We start from the raw sequence: 17,648 nt of genomic DNA on the forward strand, positions 1-17,648 counted from the left end.
TGTTTCAAACACTTTAGAGCTGGAGTTAAACGTCTAATCTGTTTAATAGATGCCTTTCATAGTCTTTCAATGCTTCGATAAGTCTCGAAATGTTTCTTGATGTTATGAAGAGTAACGAGTGTCTACTTGCTACCTTCTTCACACAGGTGGTACTGTTTCTACTTTGGGGAAGACCCATATGTGAAGAGCTTTGAAGGAACTCTTTGTTCAACACTGTTAAGAACACCTCCATGTGTTCCCTAGCTTCGCATCACTTTTTTTTTACGTCGTTCCTGTTTGGGGAAAGGCCCATATGACAATACCTTTGTTCGACGCTGCTATGAACTCAACACCTGCATGTGATGGCACGTTTGAACGACAGTATGGAAAGCTTCTCCAGTAGAGCGAATACTCTCAGCAGCGTCTTGCCTTTGTCCATGCTGTTTCTATTTTGGGAAAGATAAACATCTCAACCCTTTTAAGGAGCTTGTGAAGACTTTGTTGTCGTTGTTACCTGTTACGAAAGCATTCTCAGACTCCCACAGGTGGCCGCATCCAGCTGAGGTGCGGTGTTTGTTTGTTTCGGCGAATACTTCCAGCGTCATCATGTCGCTGTTTATGTAGTTGAGAGCAAACCTATTTTCAGAAAGATCAGCATATGAAAAGAACTCTTAAGGACAGTGTGTTTCTTTGTTGTTTTCCACTATGAAGGAGCGAAGGGTTCTAGTGGATGTTTGTGTCGTGGTGCCGGCAGGGCTCAGAGTGAGCAAATCTTTTGTTTTTACAGATTAGCGAAGGAGGGGCAGCAGCAGGTAGTACAGCGGTGGCAGTTGGACACCCAGCTGACTGAGAGGGGAGGGGGGCCAGCGACACGTGCTCCACTAACGTCAAAATACATGACGCGCAGTGTGACCCAGCAGGCAGCGCCGCCGCATGCCTGGCTGACTGAGAGGGATGGGGGACCCTGTGCACAGCAGGCAGGGTGGGGGCTCACACTGCAGGTGTCAGCTGAACTGCATGATCACGTGACCTATCACAGCGCCCTCTAGTGGTGAACTCGCGAACTATCTCAGTTCTTTGGTCTGCTGGATTGGAGACAGTTGTCTCTTGTGGGGTGGGAGCCTATATGTGAGTTAGAAACGACAGACAGTTCCAGCAGAGACAGATGTTTCCATGCATTGTGTAATGCATCTTTAATGCTTCTCAATGCAAAACATTTATTTGCAAGACCATATTCTTCCTCTTCATGTGTTCAAGCATTAATGCTTGCTTCCATTCTTCATGCAATGAGCTGTGGATGCACTCGTGGGCTGAGTGAGGGCACGTAATACCGCTATTAAAACTCTCCCTGTCTGGTACCAACATCTTGCTAATTGAACACATGCTCCTTCCACACCAACAGCTCAACAAACACTGACATCTCAGCCTCTTATGGTGGTAACATCACACTAAGCTGCTACTGCTGTAGGTAGATAATAAATTTAAACAAATTTATACAAATTTAAACAAATTATATTAGAACAGAATGACATCATGATCAGTCTCTAGTGGGGGCAACACTATACGAACTCCCCCAGCTGCAGGAGTAAGCTCTTAGAGCAAAATTCCCTCCAAAATTCAAATTTTCCCGCCCATTTGCCAAGAGGATAATACACCATCATGCAAAAGGTCGGAAAGGGGGGCAGGGGTCCCACCAAAAGTCACCATCTTGGATAGCGGTACTCACGTCATCAGCTGACATCACGGCCGCCATCTTGGATGAAGTCATGCATTGTTGCGAAGTCTACAGGCGCCATCTTGGATGACATCATCATCGCCATTTTTGACACATCTGACAACAATGCACACTGTTCTGACACCACCAACTCCCTACTACTGATGATTTGACCCGCCAACTCCCGACTGCTCATGGTTTGACCACAACATCCAAACTTGTACTTGCAACCACATGTGTCGTTGGTTGATTTGGCTCTACGTAGTCTCCGTGACTCATCTTGTCACCATCTCTGTATTTCGCTATTTTCTCTTCTCCAAATGTTGGAAGCTCCTTACTGCTGTGGCGACTCAGCGGTTGAACATTAAGTCTAGGACAGAAAGCGTGAAATATCTCGACTGTTGCTGACTGACGAGTTCTTTCGGTTGTGGCCTTTGCCTTTGTGTTTATGTCAGGTAATGTGAATCTTCCAGTGTGAGCCACATGTGTGTTTCTGATAAAACTATAAAGTGTTTATAACCCTGTAGTAGTTGGTGTCAGAGCTGCACCTTTTTTAGGTTGAGGTCAGCTTATAGGTATACCTGGTTAAAGGAAGTTCCCCTAACTAAGGAAGCACCTTCAGAGGATGTCATGCTTCCAAGAAGAGAAGGATTTAGCATATTTCATCACACCATAAGAGGTGTTAGAGATAAAGTCAAGCTAGAGAGGATTCTTGATTCACTTGACACGAAGTACCAGAAATTAATTATATATCGTGACTTCAATACAAATTTTGTATATGATGGTGCAAGAATGTAGATGTTGGTAGATCTTCTAAATTCATATGATCTGATACAAACTTTTTTTTTCAACTAGGGTGCTGGGGAACAGTAGCACTGCCACAGACAATATTTTTATCCACTCTTCATCACTAGATAGGCATTCTGTTAGTAAAAGTGTGAATGGCCTTTCAGACCTTGATGGACAAATTTTAGCACTATAAGGCTTTTGTACTCAAACAAATGTCACATATAATTACAAACAATGTAGGAAAGTTAAGCTGATGGTAATAGAGAGTTTTTTAAACTCGTCAAGGAATGAGAGTGGCAGGATGTTTACAGTGCCAATATGTTCAAGTGTGTGTGAATTCCTAAGGGACCAAACTGCTGAGGTCATCAGTCCCTAGTCTTACACACTACGTAAACTAACTTGTGCTAAGAACAATACGCACACCCATGCCCGAGGGAGGACTCGAACCTTTGATGGGAGGGACTGCGCAGTCCGTGATATGGCGCCTCAAATGGCACGACCACTCCATGCCCAGTGCCAATAAAATAGATGACAAATATAATACTTTCCTAAACACATTTCTCATGCTCTTTCAGAGTTGCTTTCCATTAGAACGTTCTAAATGGGGTACTAGCAGTAAAATGCAACCTGGGTGGCTGACTAGTGGGATAAGGATAACATGTAGAACAAGGTGGGAATTATATCAGAATGTTAGAAGTAGTCACAATCAAGCTACAGTAGCCCATTACAAACAGTATTGTAAGATGCTTAAAAATATTATTAGGAAGGCAAAGAGTATGTGGTACGCAAATAAAATAGCTAATTCACAGGATAAAATTAAAACCATATGGTCAGTTGTGAAGGAAGTGTCTGGTCATCAGCACAAGGTCGACGATATAAGGTCAGCCCGTAGCAAAAATATTTCTGTTACTGATAAGTCAGATATACGTACAGCATTTAACAATCATTTTCTGAGTATTACTGGTGAATTAAATAAAAATTTAGTTTCTGCAAGGAATCATATAACTCTCTTGGCAAATGTCTTTCTGAGATTGATTTCTGAAATACTCCTCTGTCATACAGACAAGGGAGAGATTGAGTCAATAATTAAATCACCCTTACGGAATGGTCAGTTTCCTGAATGATTAAAGTACTCAGCAGTAAAGCTACTTTATAAAAAGGGAGAGAGTGAGAATATAGACAATTTTAGACCTATTTCTATGCCATCTGTGTTTGCTGAAGTTATTGAAAAGCCTGTGTATGTAAGGATAATTGATCATTTTATATCACATAATTTGCTATCAATGTACAAATGGTCTTTCCATGTCATTTAACAACTGAAAATTCTATATTATCTTTTCTCTGTGAGGTACTGGATGCGTTAAACAAAATTTTCGAACGCTGGGCATATTTTTTGATTTAACTAAGGCATTTGATTGCGTTGATAATAAAATATTGCTCCAGAAGTTGGACCATTACAGAATACGGGAAGCAGCTCGCAATTGGTTCACCTCTTACTTTAGCAACAGACAGCAAAAGGTCATTATTCACAGTGTTGAGAATGGCTGTGATGTAGGGTCTGAGTGAGGTACGGTCAAATGGAGGATGTCACAGGAATCAGTGTTGGGGCCACTCCTGTCATACAGGATATGCCCTCTAGTATTACAGGTAACTCGAAAATATTTCTGTTTGCTGATGAAACTAGCTTGGAAGTAAAGGATGTTGTGTGCAACTTTGGTTCGGTTTCAACTAGTGCGGTTCATGATATAAGTTCATGGCTTGTAGAAAATAAACTAATGTTAAATCATAGTAAGACTCAGATTTACAGTTTGTAACACACAATTCAACAAAACCTGATGTTTTAATTTCACAGAATGGGCATATGATTAGTGAAATTCAAAGTTCAAAGTTCTAGGTCTTCAGGTAGATAGTAAATTGTCATGGAAAGCCCAAATTCAGGATCTTTTTGAAAGACTTAATGCTGCCATTTTTACTATTATTCGTACAGTGTCTGATGGAAGTGATCGTACGACACGAAAATTAGTCTACTTTGCTTATTTTCATTCGTGTATGTCGTATAGTACTCGGGTAGCTCTTCCCATTCTAAAAGGATATTTTTGTCTCAGAAACGGGCGGTTCGGGCAGTAAGTGGTGTAAGTTCGCGAACCTCTTGTCGACCCCCGTTCACTAGTCTGGGTATTTTGACATTGGACTCTCAATATGTATATTCTTTACTGTCGTTTCTTGTTAACAATATCAGCTTATTCCCAACAATAAGCAGCTTTCACTCAGTTAATACTCGGCAGAAACCCAACCCGCATTTGGATCGGACTTCCTTAACTCTTGTGCAGAAAGGTGTGCAGTATACTGTTGCATCCATTTTCAGTAGGCTGTCATAAGAATTCAAACATCTTAGCAGTAATCCACGCGCTTTAAAATCTAAACTGAAGAGTTTCCTCATGGATCACTTCTTCTATTCTATTGAGGAGTTCCTTGACAAATTAAGCTGATTCTTATGTTATATTGTTGACTGCATGTACTGAAACTTATGGCTTGACTTTCTTTGGGCTCATAAATATTTTATTTTTATCTGTTATTATTTTTATGTTGTAATTTCATGTACTGACACGTTACATGGCCTTGGAGATTTGTTTGTCAATTTGGTCCTACGGAACTTGATGTGTAAATAAAATAAAGTAAATTAAATACTGTGGATCGTCGTCCCCACAAATGGTGACCCTGATGCCCACAATGACAGACGACAAACATTTCAAAATTGAAGATGCTCTGGGGGGGGGGGGGGGTTCTCTGGATGCTTCCTCATCAGGACAGTTGAGTGCCTGACAGGAAGTCACTACCAATCCATAAGTACTATAAATTTCGGACATGTGCTGGGCACATCGTGTGGTATGCAGCTCACGAGCAATAAGCTGTGTCGTGTCTACCACTCCAAAGAGAGAGAGGGAGAGACGAAATGATTTAGTATTACTTTGGTTTCATATAGGTGGATACACAAACAAGTTCAGCTATGCACATGATTCTGCACCATCGTCCACCACTGTCGCTGATGCATCTTGCATACTGCATACTGAGGCACAAATCGTATCTAAATTCGTAGCAAATTCTTCTTCTGAAGTGTTCTAACAAGTAAGCTCTGTAAGGCTATGCCAGACTTTACCATAAAAACCATACACATATGAGCATCGCTCGTTACAGTCATATACCATGCACTGGCTGCTGGGACTAGCATACGTCAAGTTCCTGAATGTAGATTCCTGAAACTGACTGCACTTGTGGTATTCTTGTTGTATATTTCCACTGTTCTCAGGGGTAGTCCGCTGCACATATGGTACAGCGATCTAGTATCTCTGCAAGTGTTTGAGCCTTGCAATTTCAGTTATATGTGTTGAATTATGACATAACTGATACGATTCCTAAACTAATAGCACTTCTTTGTATCACTAAATCACGGAATTTCAAAAATTACCACTACATTGAATTCTCAATCTGATGAGAAGTCTACAACAATGTGTTTACTATCGTTCGCATCCAACTTGTACTTTGCCATCGGTGGACTAACCAATGCTAGCAGCTCAGTGAATGATGCAGACACTGGAGATACTGGAAACACAAAATCTGGAAAAAATTCTGCTTTCTGATATGATTGCTGCTTCAATGTATCAGGCGCTACATCAGAGAGCCTGTATTCATGCTAATTTGATTCCCACTGCAGTGTATCGTGGAACTGTTGTGTTGGGGATGAAATAAATGAAAACTGTGAAAACATATACAAATTAACAAACATACTCAATAAAAATAGTAATAAATAGTGACATGGGCTAATACTGGTAATTACATTAAACTATGTGATCCAGTTTTTTTGTCTGGCCTAAGGGCTGTGGATCTATCATGACTGTTCATGATCAACTTTTCACTGTGATGTACATCTGCAGAGTGCACTAGATAATGGACACTGTAGAGTAGGAGTGGGGGAGGGTGGGGCGAGTGTAGTCCTACAGCAATGAAAACAAGTGTTTTGGGTGCGCAGTGTTGCATAAGGAAAGTAGGTCATTGCGTGATGTCAGGCAAAACCCAGTCATCACATTCTTGCAGTGATGGTGGTGGTACTATGCACCACCACTGCATCCTTACTTCATGCCATGTTTCTGGGGTAGACAGTGAAGCATGGAAGTGGCTCCCAGGCATGAATGACAGTTTGTTAAACAAAGATGAAATAGTTTAAATAGATAAAACAATTCGCATCCTATTCTAGTGGCAGTGGAAATATTTTTTTTTGCCTGAAGGCCATACAACCAGTGGCAATATTGCTTAAACAACACAAGTGATCTGTGATGTCACACAGTTTTAATGTTGGGGTAAGTGTGCTGTTTGAATTTCCCACATTTTTTGAATTTCATGTCATTTTATACTTAGGACAAGTGACCTACTTCTGCTATCTTGGATTGTGAGACCAGAGGGATGGGAGGAGACGTGTGTGTGTGTGTGTGTGTGTGTGTGTGTGTGTGTGTGTGTGTGCGGGGGGGGGGGGGGGTGAAATCTGACAAGTTGCGTGACATAATCGGGTGTCATCATCTGGTGACATTACTGGAAGTCCGTCAGTAGCGCAGACTGTGCCAGTATCCTCAGTTATCCACCACTCTCTTGTTCCACACACAGCACTGGGCTGTGTCCGTTGTCCAGAAATTTAGTGAAGTTGTTCTGTAGTTTTGCTGTTTTCATAATAACAAATGAACCATGTCAAAAAAAGCTAAGGCTATGAATTATTTTATGCCGCCCATTACAAGCAATGAAAAACCTTGTGGCCGTTGTTTCTCCAAATAGAAATACTGTCAGCTTACGTTATGACCTCCGTGGAGCTACAAATATGTCTCTGTGGTGCAGATAAGTGGTTATTTTATTTGCTTGTTATCACACTTAGTTTCCTGTTTCTAAAACGTTAAGAATATCACTGGTATATGATTAATTCAATTTTATTTGTACAGTTTCTTATTCCTACAATCAGCAGACATGTTTGTAATCAAAGATGTGTAAGTAATAAGATCTCTGCAAAATAATGAATACAATAGAGCTGACTATGTGGCTCGCAAGAAGAAATGGGGGGGGGGGGGGGGGGTGATGCGAGTTGATACGTCGCTTGTGTGGGAAAATGTGCTTGAACTGGTCCTGCCCCCATCATATGGGTCTCACAATGAAGAAACTTGTCATAAACGTAACTTATTTTACCATCATAAATCAGTTGTAATTGTTAATTAAACAATCCAATGACTGTAGAGAAGCAATTTGGCAGCTGCCAGCCTGTCCCAGTAAGGGGAATGCGAGTAACTGTGAAAAAAAGAGAAGGTCTACGAGATCATTAGAGACGAAGAGCAAGCGCTGAATGGGGAAGGATGGGGAAAGAGGGCGACTGTGCTTTTTGTAGTACATGCAATCATTTACCTTAAGCGACTTAGAAAAATCACCAAAAAACATAAACATAGACAGTCAGAAGGGCAGAAGGGCAGGAAGGGTGGCGGGGGCGGCGGAGGGGTTGGACAACTGTCCTCTCGAATGTGATTTGAGTGACTTACCAGCATGTTACCTTGTTCAAGGCAGTCGTACAATATACAGGGTGGCCATATATTATGTTAACAACTTAAGACTTTGATACATTTAAAACTGTACTAGATATTAACAAATGGTTTTCAGCATGAGATAACTCATAAAGTTTTGTTTCCTCATGCATACACATCAGTATGTGCACCTGAGTGGCACAGGTAATTCTATCTCTCTCCATGTACGATTATCGGGGAAACAAATCTTTTCCCAAAATTCACTGTTTACGTCAGTCTTGCGTAGCACATCCGCTGCAAACTGTTCGCGCTGAGGTTTGTCCGTATGCTTTAGTGCCTGAAGCAGCTGTGCCTTGTGGGGATAGAACAATAACCTCTTACGCAAGACATTATGCGCTGTTGATCGTCTCATTTCCAACTTGAATTGGAAGAAACACATCGATGTAAATTAGCCTACTACGCCTATTTTCATTCACTGTTTTCAAATGGCATCATATTTTGGGGTAACTCATCATTAAGAGAAAAAGTGTTCGTTGCACAAAACGGTGTAATCAAAGTAATAGCTGGAGCCCACCCAAGATCACCTTATAGACATTTATTTAAGGAACTCAGGATATTCACAGCACCTTCGCATTACATATATTCACTTATGAAATTTGTTATTAATAATCCATCCCAAATATAAAATAATAGCGATGTTCATGGCTAGAACACTAGAAGAAAGGATGATCATCACTGTTCTGGGTTAAATCTGACTTTGGCACTGAAAGGGGTGAATTATGCTGCCACTAAAATCTTTGGTCATTCCGCAAATAGCATTAAAAGTCTGGCAGATAGCCAACCAACGTTTAAAAACAAATTAAAAGAATTTCTGAATGACAACTCCTACTCAATAGATGCATTTTTAGATATGGAGTAGTAAGTGTAAAAAAATTATTTTGTGTAAAGAAAACTTATGTTAAAGTGACACGTTGCACATCATTACGAAATGTCGTATTCATGATCTATGGAACAAATATTAATGTATGTATGTATGTATGTATGTATGTACTCTCTGGCCACCGTACGCACCGATTTTGTCGGACTCCTTGCAAACGCCAGCCGTACTGTAATGTAATAAAAAAATTTTTTTTATTTATTTTGTGACTCTTGGTGTATTGTAATAAAATAAAATATGAGCTGTGACTTATACAAAAAAAAGAAACACACATTAATGCAATGGCTCAGCATAAAAGAGAAATAACTAATGTAGGAATATTATTAACAGTGTAACATGTTGTTTAATTTAGCCCGACGTGTATAAGCACTCAGTAACAAGCTCAGTTCTCAGGGTAGTTACGTAATCGTCGATAATTAATTGTCCTTTTCTTATTTCCCAACACTATGGATATTATTCCAGGTTCGTGAGAAGTCGTGTGCTTATTGCACCAGAGAATATTTGCCAAGTCTGTTTGATGAACACTACTGTAATACGTAACTTATCGTGGTTTCGTCTCGATTCCCCAATATAACAAGAGTAGCATCTACAAATGAAATCCTATAATGTAACTGTGACCAGACCTTTTCTGCCTGGGATGTTATCTCGTTATATAAAGGAAATCTGTAAATAAAATTGTTAAATTATTAGTAGCTGCCTCCGGTCTCGTGGGATCTGAAATAAAGTTAGTTGTCCTAACCGACGGCACGTCTAAACCCAAGTCCACCCAGGAGAAACAGTACAGTACCTTGTCGACGTTGTTGGTTGAAGGAGATGGGCCTCCCGCTCCCTTTTCATGAAGAACGCTATCTGTTTCCATAAATGACGTATGCCATGCCCGAATAGTTTGTCAGGACGGTGGTTGTCTACCATACTGTGTTCGAAATTTCGTTGAGCTTAGGTTTCTGACGCCGTCTGTATGAAGCAGGCCACACACCAGGCTTTCTCCCGTGACGTCCACATTTTATCGGGTTTTCGCGTTCAGTATTACGTCAAAACTGCGTCACCTGGAATATAAAAAAACCGTTATGAGATCAAAAGATATATTATCACATGTTGAAAACCACTTGTTAATACCTATTATAGTTTTAAACTTATTGTAGTCTTAATTTGTAATGATAATCTATAGACATCCTGTACTGTAATTCGCATAGGTGATCGAGATAGCCCAGAAATATGCACTTTTTCTCGATGTGAGTCACGAGAAGGTTACGAGTGGGACGGGGTATCATTTGATTTTTCCCCTGCAGTTGTGTAGTACAGTTTAATTGCCTTCTTGCTGCTGCGCGTTCTCACAGTCGAAACTCGCCTGGGAGCATCCAGCGGAAGCGGCCGCTATCGGCCGGGCCATCGTCTGCGTTCGCGGCGAATTTCTGCAGTGTTTGCAGGCGGCTGCGCTGGCGTCGTTCTCTCGTTGGCACGCAGGGCCGGTCGCGGGCGCGAGTTTCGTCAGCTGCAAAGGCGGCCACTGCATGCGATGCGCACGTGCTGCTTCCTTTCAAAGTGTGGGAGAAAGTGGCTTTGTGACGCCAGTATTCGCTCCCTGGCAACGTCCACACCGACGGGTAACGTTTAACCGTGACAGTCATAGAAACGGCACAATTGCCGCTTTTGTTACGCGCGTCTCTAGAATAAAAGATGATTCGCTAGAAAGTGTCTGCAGTAAACAGATGGAATACTGTAGTGAAGCATATCGAACAGTCTTCCGCCGTAATATCTTTAGTCAAAGCAAGTGGTCTAAGGCTCGTTGCACGAGGTCTGTTCAAAAAAGTCGGGAACTTTGCCCATAAAACTTATCTACGCTTATCTTTTACTTATTCTGCATGGTCTCCTTCGAAATACTCTCGCTACTATTGATACACTGCTCTCAACGCCGTTTTCACTTCCGGAAGCAGTCTTGGTACGCTTCTTGCTGGATCGCGCGAAGCGCCTTCTGCGAATTTTCTTTTATTTCGTCTCTCGTTGCACATCTTCGTCCTTTCAACGGGGTTTTCAACTTCAGAAATCATTAAAAAAAAACAGTTCGCGGGGGTATATTATCCCTTCCTTTCTGTGGATATTAATTATTATTATTATTGTTGAGTGAAATATTGATTTGTAGGTGGCCAAAGATAAATATTAAATTATGTTTAAATTATATTTAAATTATGTTTCATGGACGATAAATAGTTTAGACAAGAAGAGAACAGAAACTTTCGAAATGTGGTGCTACAGAAGAATTCTGAAGATTAGATGGGTAGATCACATAACTAATGAGGAGGTATTGAATGGAATTGGGGAGAAGAGGAGTTTGTGGCACAACTTGACTAGAAGAAGGGATCGGTTGGTAGGACATGTTCTGAGGCATCAAGGGATCACCAATTTAGTACTGGAGGGCAACGTGGAGGGTAAAAATCGTAGAGGGAGACCAAGAGATGAATACACTAAGCAGCTTCGGAAGGGTGTAGGCTGCAGTACGTACTGGGAGATGAAGAGGCTTGCAAGGATAGAGTAGCATGGTGAGCTGCATCAAACCAGTCTCAGGACTGAAGACCACAACGAACAACAACATGATTCAAATGAGCCCCAGGCTCTCTACAAAAAATGGCTCTGAGCACTATGGGACTTAACATCTGTGGTCATCAGTCCCCTAGAACTTAGAACTACTTAAACCTAACTAACCTAAGGACATCATACACATCCATGCCCGAGGCAGGATTCGAACCAGCGACCGTAGCAGTCGCGCGGTTCCGAACTGCGCGTCTAGAACCGCTAGACCACCGCGGCCGGCGGCTCTCTACAAATTATTTCAAATGCTTTCGGCGAAATGTACTGGCTAAGTTCACTGACCTAGAATAACTCGTATCTTTGAAAGTATGCATTTTTGGACGAAATAAAATTAGTGAAGCTTTGCACTTTAGTTAATTGAATAATTGGAAATGATTCTTTCTGCTCCGGCTGTGGTGATATGATACACAAAAAATAAACGTAAATACGCCGCGTAATGGCGGCCAGTTGTTACCAGTCAAAGATCACCGCTGCTCGCTTCGAAGAGACTGAAAAAATGCTAAATAACTTCTTGCAATTATTAATTCAGGAAGAATTGTTTGCATGGGTTCTTTAAGTAACACAGTGCACTCACTTTTTCTAAATATATTTCCACTAAGCACAGAACACACACTTGAATTATTCGCTGCGTTCGAGAACAAATAGAACAAAAGCTACCTCTACAGTAGCAAGCGTAACTTACATACAGCAGAAGAAATGATCTGACTCGAAGTGATTTTAAATATCTTTTTTCTCTTATATATAATGACAAAGATAATAAAGTTAGTTTCGAGAACGTTATGCACGACGATCTCATCTAATATAAATAATGTCTTTTTATTACATTGCAATCGATATAGTCTTTCTTTGAAGCTAATTTAATACATTTTCATAATTAATTTTTTCGTTTATGTCTATATAATATTATGCAGAGTCCCTTTATTATTTACTTCAAATATATCGGCTTGAATATTTCAAAAGGGACAAAAATGGCTCTGAGCACTATGGGACTTAACTTCTGAGGTCATCAGTCCCCTAGAACTTAGAACTACTTAAACCTAACTAACGTAAGGACTTCACACACATCCATGCCCGAGGCAGGATTCGAGCCGGCGACCGTAGCGGTCCCGCGGTTCCAGAGTGAAGCGCCTAGAACCGCTCGGCTACTCCGGCCGGCCAAAAGGGACACTATAGGCCAGGTCTGAAAAGTACGGATTATAAAGCAGCAAGAGTCACACTCCAATAGGGATGAATGTGCAGTGCCTTATCGTGACGCAAGAGCCATGAATTGTCTCGTCCCAATTCAGGTCGTTTCCTTCTCACGTTTTCTCGCATGTGTTGCAACACGTCCCGATAGTACCATCGATTAACAGTTTGTCCCTGTGCCACGAATTCACGACCCACTAATCCTTCAAAGTCAAAGGTAACTATCAGCTTGGCTTTGACATTTGACCTGACCTGACGATCGCTTTTTGGTCTTGGAGAACCTTCCCCGACTCATTCTGAAGATTGAACCTTGGTCTCAGCGTCATAACCGTAGACCCACATCTCATCACCAGTTATGATTCTCTTAATGAACATCTCGTTCTCATTTGCACGATCCAAAAGCTCTTCACAGATTGCGAGGCGAAAGTCTTCCTAATCTTCACTCATAGCCGTGGGTCGAACTTGGCGGCAACACGATGCGTTCCAAGATGTTGTGTCAGGATTTCATGACATGATTTAAGTGAAATGTTACACTCTTCTGCAATCTCTCGGACAATCAGTCTTAGATTGGCACATACAATTTCGTTGACGTTCCTGACCTAAGCGTCGTCGGTGGAAGTCGAAGGGCTTTCTAAGCTATGGTCATCTTTTAACTTCCGTCCGGCTATTTTTAAACCGTGTGAACCATTCGTAACACCGACTACGGCTTAAGCACTCATCGCCATAGGCTTCCTGCATCATTTGGTGTGTCTCTGCAAAGGTTTTCTCGAGATTCGCACAAAATTTAATGCAGACGCGTTGCTCATTTAACTCTGACCTCTCGATATTCGCAAACTGTGCGGCACAACGTTCTACTCAGTGCAGCAGACATACGTACAACAATGTAACATCTGGCAGTACACATTATGTCATGGGTTTGGTAGCCAGTCAGTCCAAGGGTGCCCATACTCGGGGCAAGGGGGAAGCGTGCCTCCTCCCCCCCCCCCCCCCCCAACCAAAGTTCTCAGCGAAAGGAAACAAAATAGTATTATCAGGTGTTCTACTTTCAAGGAAATGATTTAAAAGTCGGTATTACGCAGGTTTTGAACAGGGTTGGAACTGGAACTTTTTTATGATTACTTACAAGACGCTATTGGTCTTCCAGAATATTACACTGAAGAGCCAAACAAACTGGAATTGCCCAAGTCCGTCGGAATGCACAAAGGACATGAATGGATGAAGGTGATCAGACAGGATGCTTACGTACGTGTCACTTGTCAGAGTCGTATCTAGGCGTATCAGGGGTCCCATATCATTCCAACTGCGCACGCCCCACACCATTACAGAGCCTCCACCAGCTTGAGCAGCTCCCTGCTGACATGCAAGGTCCATGAGTTCATGAGGTTGTCTCCATAATTTGGTGGTAAGTTCTGTGAGACCAAACTGCAGAGTTCATCGGTCCCTAGGCTTACACACTACTTAATCTAACTTAAACTAACCTACGCTAAGGACAATACACACACACACACACATGCCCGAGGGAGGACTCGAACCTCCGACGGGGGGAGCCGCGCAGACCGTGACTAGGCGCCCCAGACCGCACGGCTACCCCGCGCGGCGTTGTCTCCATATCCGTACATGTCCATCTGTTCGCTACAACTTGAAACGAGACTCGTCCTACCAGGAAACATGTTTCTTGTCATCAACAGTCCAATGTCGGTGTTGATGGGCCCAGGCGAAGCGTGAAACTTTGTGTCGTGCAGTCATCAAGGGTACACGAGTGGGCTTTCGGCTCTTAAAGCCCGTATCGATGATGTTTTGTTGAGTTGTTCGCACGCTGGCACTTGTAGATGGCCCAGCATTGAAATCTGCAGCAATTTGCGGAAGGGTTGCACTTCTGTCAAGTTGAACGATTCTCTTCAGTCGTCGTTGGTCTTGTTCTTGCAGGATCTTTTTTCCGGCCGCAGCGGTGTCGAAGATTCGGTATTTTATCGGATTCCTGATATTAAGTGTACACTCGTGAAATGGTTGTGCGGGAAAATGCTCCTTCAGCGCTACCTCGGAGATGCTGTGTCCCATCGCTCGTGCTCTGTCTATAGCACCACGTTCAAACTCACTTACACCAGCTGCGACATAGTCACGTATATGAACAGTGATCCAATACTGTCAAATATTTTTTATTCCAGTCTTTGATCACAATATCAATTCTTTTGATGATGACAGGTTTCAGTCAGTAATGACCATCCTCAGATATTTTCTGTACCATGTCCTAAAGCTGTGATGAGTATATTTATATGTTTTGACGATGCCATTACGGCCTTATCACTTTAGGACATGGTATAGAAAAGATCTGAGGATGGTCGTTACTGACTGAAACCGGTCATCATCAAAAGAATTGATATTGTGATCAAAGACTGGAACAAAAAACATTTTCAAACTCGCTTAAATCTGGATAACCTGCCATTTTAGTAGCAGTAACCGATCTAACAACTGCGCCAGACACTTGTTGTCTTATATAGGCGTCGCCGACTTCAGCGCCGTATTCTGCCTGTTTACATATCTCTGTATTTGATTACGCATACTTGTACCAGTTTCTTTGGCGCTTCAGTGTAAAAGTGCTCTATACCTTCAGGTCTAGGACCCCCTCTCCCCGCCCCACGTACTAACGTATGGACACCCGTGATCATCTAGAAGATCTTTATATCTCACCTATCAATTCCTTCTCGCTCTAAGTGTTTATTAACGTGAAAAATACTGAGGTACGTTGTGGTTAGGACTCCATGTTAAACTGTAGGGCCTGCTGTAAATGTCAAAGGAAGGCAGCTGCTTACAATCTCCAACAGGAGCGTGCCTAGTAAAGCACTGTGATATTCAAATCAGTCTTCAGGTTGCTTTGCTTTGCTTTTAAAACAGTGACGAAATAACAATAAGCTGTCAACCTTTCTCAGTCACAACCAGACACGGCTGTACACTTGAATATAACGGATATGAAGTATAAACACTGCAGTCACAGGTTATCAGTAACGTGGCGTTTACAAGAAGAAGGAGAAGAAAATGTCTGGAAAATTTAGTTTAGGATTAATCTTCATGTGTTTCAGTACGCTGCTTCCTTCACAAACGTACACCATCTGACCAAAAGTAATCGGACTTCTCTATGTAATGCAGAATTGACTGCAACATGTTACGAGAGCGGAGATGCCAGTAAAAGCAGGTGGGGAGTATTATGTTGCCAGTAGAGAGAGGCGGTAACAGCAGTATGGGAGCTGACATCTCAAAAGTTATCAAGCTGCTCAGATCGACTGATACTGTTACGATTGTCAAGTGGAAATGCGAATGAATAACCAGACCTAATGTACTGACGGTCAGGAACCGTCAAGCACCGCGGAGCAAAGTTGTAAAAAGTCGCCGGTCGCGGTGGCCGAGCGATTCTAGGCGCATCAGTCCGAAACCGCGCGACTACTACGGTCGCAGGTTCGAATCCTGCCTCGGGCATGGATGTGTGTGATCTCCTTAGGTTAGTTAGGTCTAAGTAGTTCTAAGTTCTAGGGGACTGATGACCTCAGATGTTAAGTCCCATAGTGCTCAGAGCCATTTGGACCGTTTTCTAAAAAGTCACAGGAAATCACAGAATGAATCGCTCGTGAGTTTCAAAGCGCCATCAGCAGTCCAGGTAGAGCAATGACTTTGTGGTGGGGAGTTAGGAAGAATGAAGTGTACGGGGCGCGAAAACAACTCCTCATAAAATACATTTCTGTAGGCAATGCTAAGCGACGCATGGGATGGCGTGAAAAACGACGCCACTGGATAGTTTACGACTGGAAACGGATGATTTTGAGTGATGACTCACATTGTACCCTGTGGTAATCCAATGGAAGGGTTTCGATTTGGCGAATGTCTCGAGGATGTTACATGTCATCATGTATAGTGCCAACAGTGAAATACGGAATAGCTGATGCTACGCAACGCAAGTGTTTTCGTCGTCAGGATGAGATCCGCTCACTGGGTTTAAGAAACTTTAAATGTGAGATAATAAGAACACACTTTACAGCATTGTGGACAGCGTACAGTAGGGGAACGGTCCAGAGACTTTTTATTTAGTTATTTTTTATTTACACGTCAAGTTCCGTAGGACCAAATTAAGGAGTAAAACTGCAAGGCCATGGAACGTGTCAATACATGAAATTACAACATAAAAGTAATAACAGGTAAAAATAAATGTTCATGAGCCTGAAAAATGTCAGTTCATAAGTTTAAGCAAACGCTATCAGTAATACAATAAGAATCAGCTTAATTTTTCAAGGAACTCCTCGGCAGAATAGAAGGAGTGAGTCATGAGGAAACTCTTCAGTTTCGATTCGCGTGAATTACTGCTAAGATTTTTGAATTAGAGTGGCAGCTTATTGAAAATGGATGCAGCAGTATACTGCACACCTTTTTGCACAAGAGTTAAGGAAGTCCGATCCAAATGTAGGTTTGATTACTGCCGAGTATTAACCAAGTGAAAGCTGCTTATTCTTGGGAATAAGCTAATATTGGTAACAAGAAACGACAATAAGGAATATGCATATTGAGAGGCAATGTTAAAATACCCAGACTAGTGAACAGAGGTTGACAAGAGGTTCGTGAACTTACACCGCTTATTGCCCGAACCGCCCGTTTCTGAGCCAAAAATATCCTTTTAGAATGGGAAGAGTTACCCCAAAATATAATGCCATACGACATAAGCGAATGAAAATAAGCAAAGTAGACTAATTTTCGTGTCGATCGATCACCCACTTCTGATACCGTTCGAACAGTAAAAATGGCACATTAAGTATTTGAACAAGATGCTGAACGTGGGCTTTCCACGACAGCTTACTATCTATCTGAACACCTAGAAATTTGAACTGTTCAGTTTTACTAATCATATGCCCGTTCTGTGAAATTAGAA

The sequence above is a fragment of the Schistocerca americana genome, chromosome 2 (assembly GCF_021461395.2).
Source record: "Schistocerca americana isolate TAMUIC-IGC-003095 chromosome 2, iqSchAmer2.1, whole genome shotgun sequence".
Classification (NCBI taxonomy): Eukaryota; Metazoa; Arthropoda; class Insecta; order Orthoptera; family Acrididae; genus Schistocerca; species Schistocerca americana.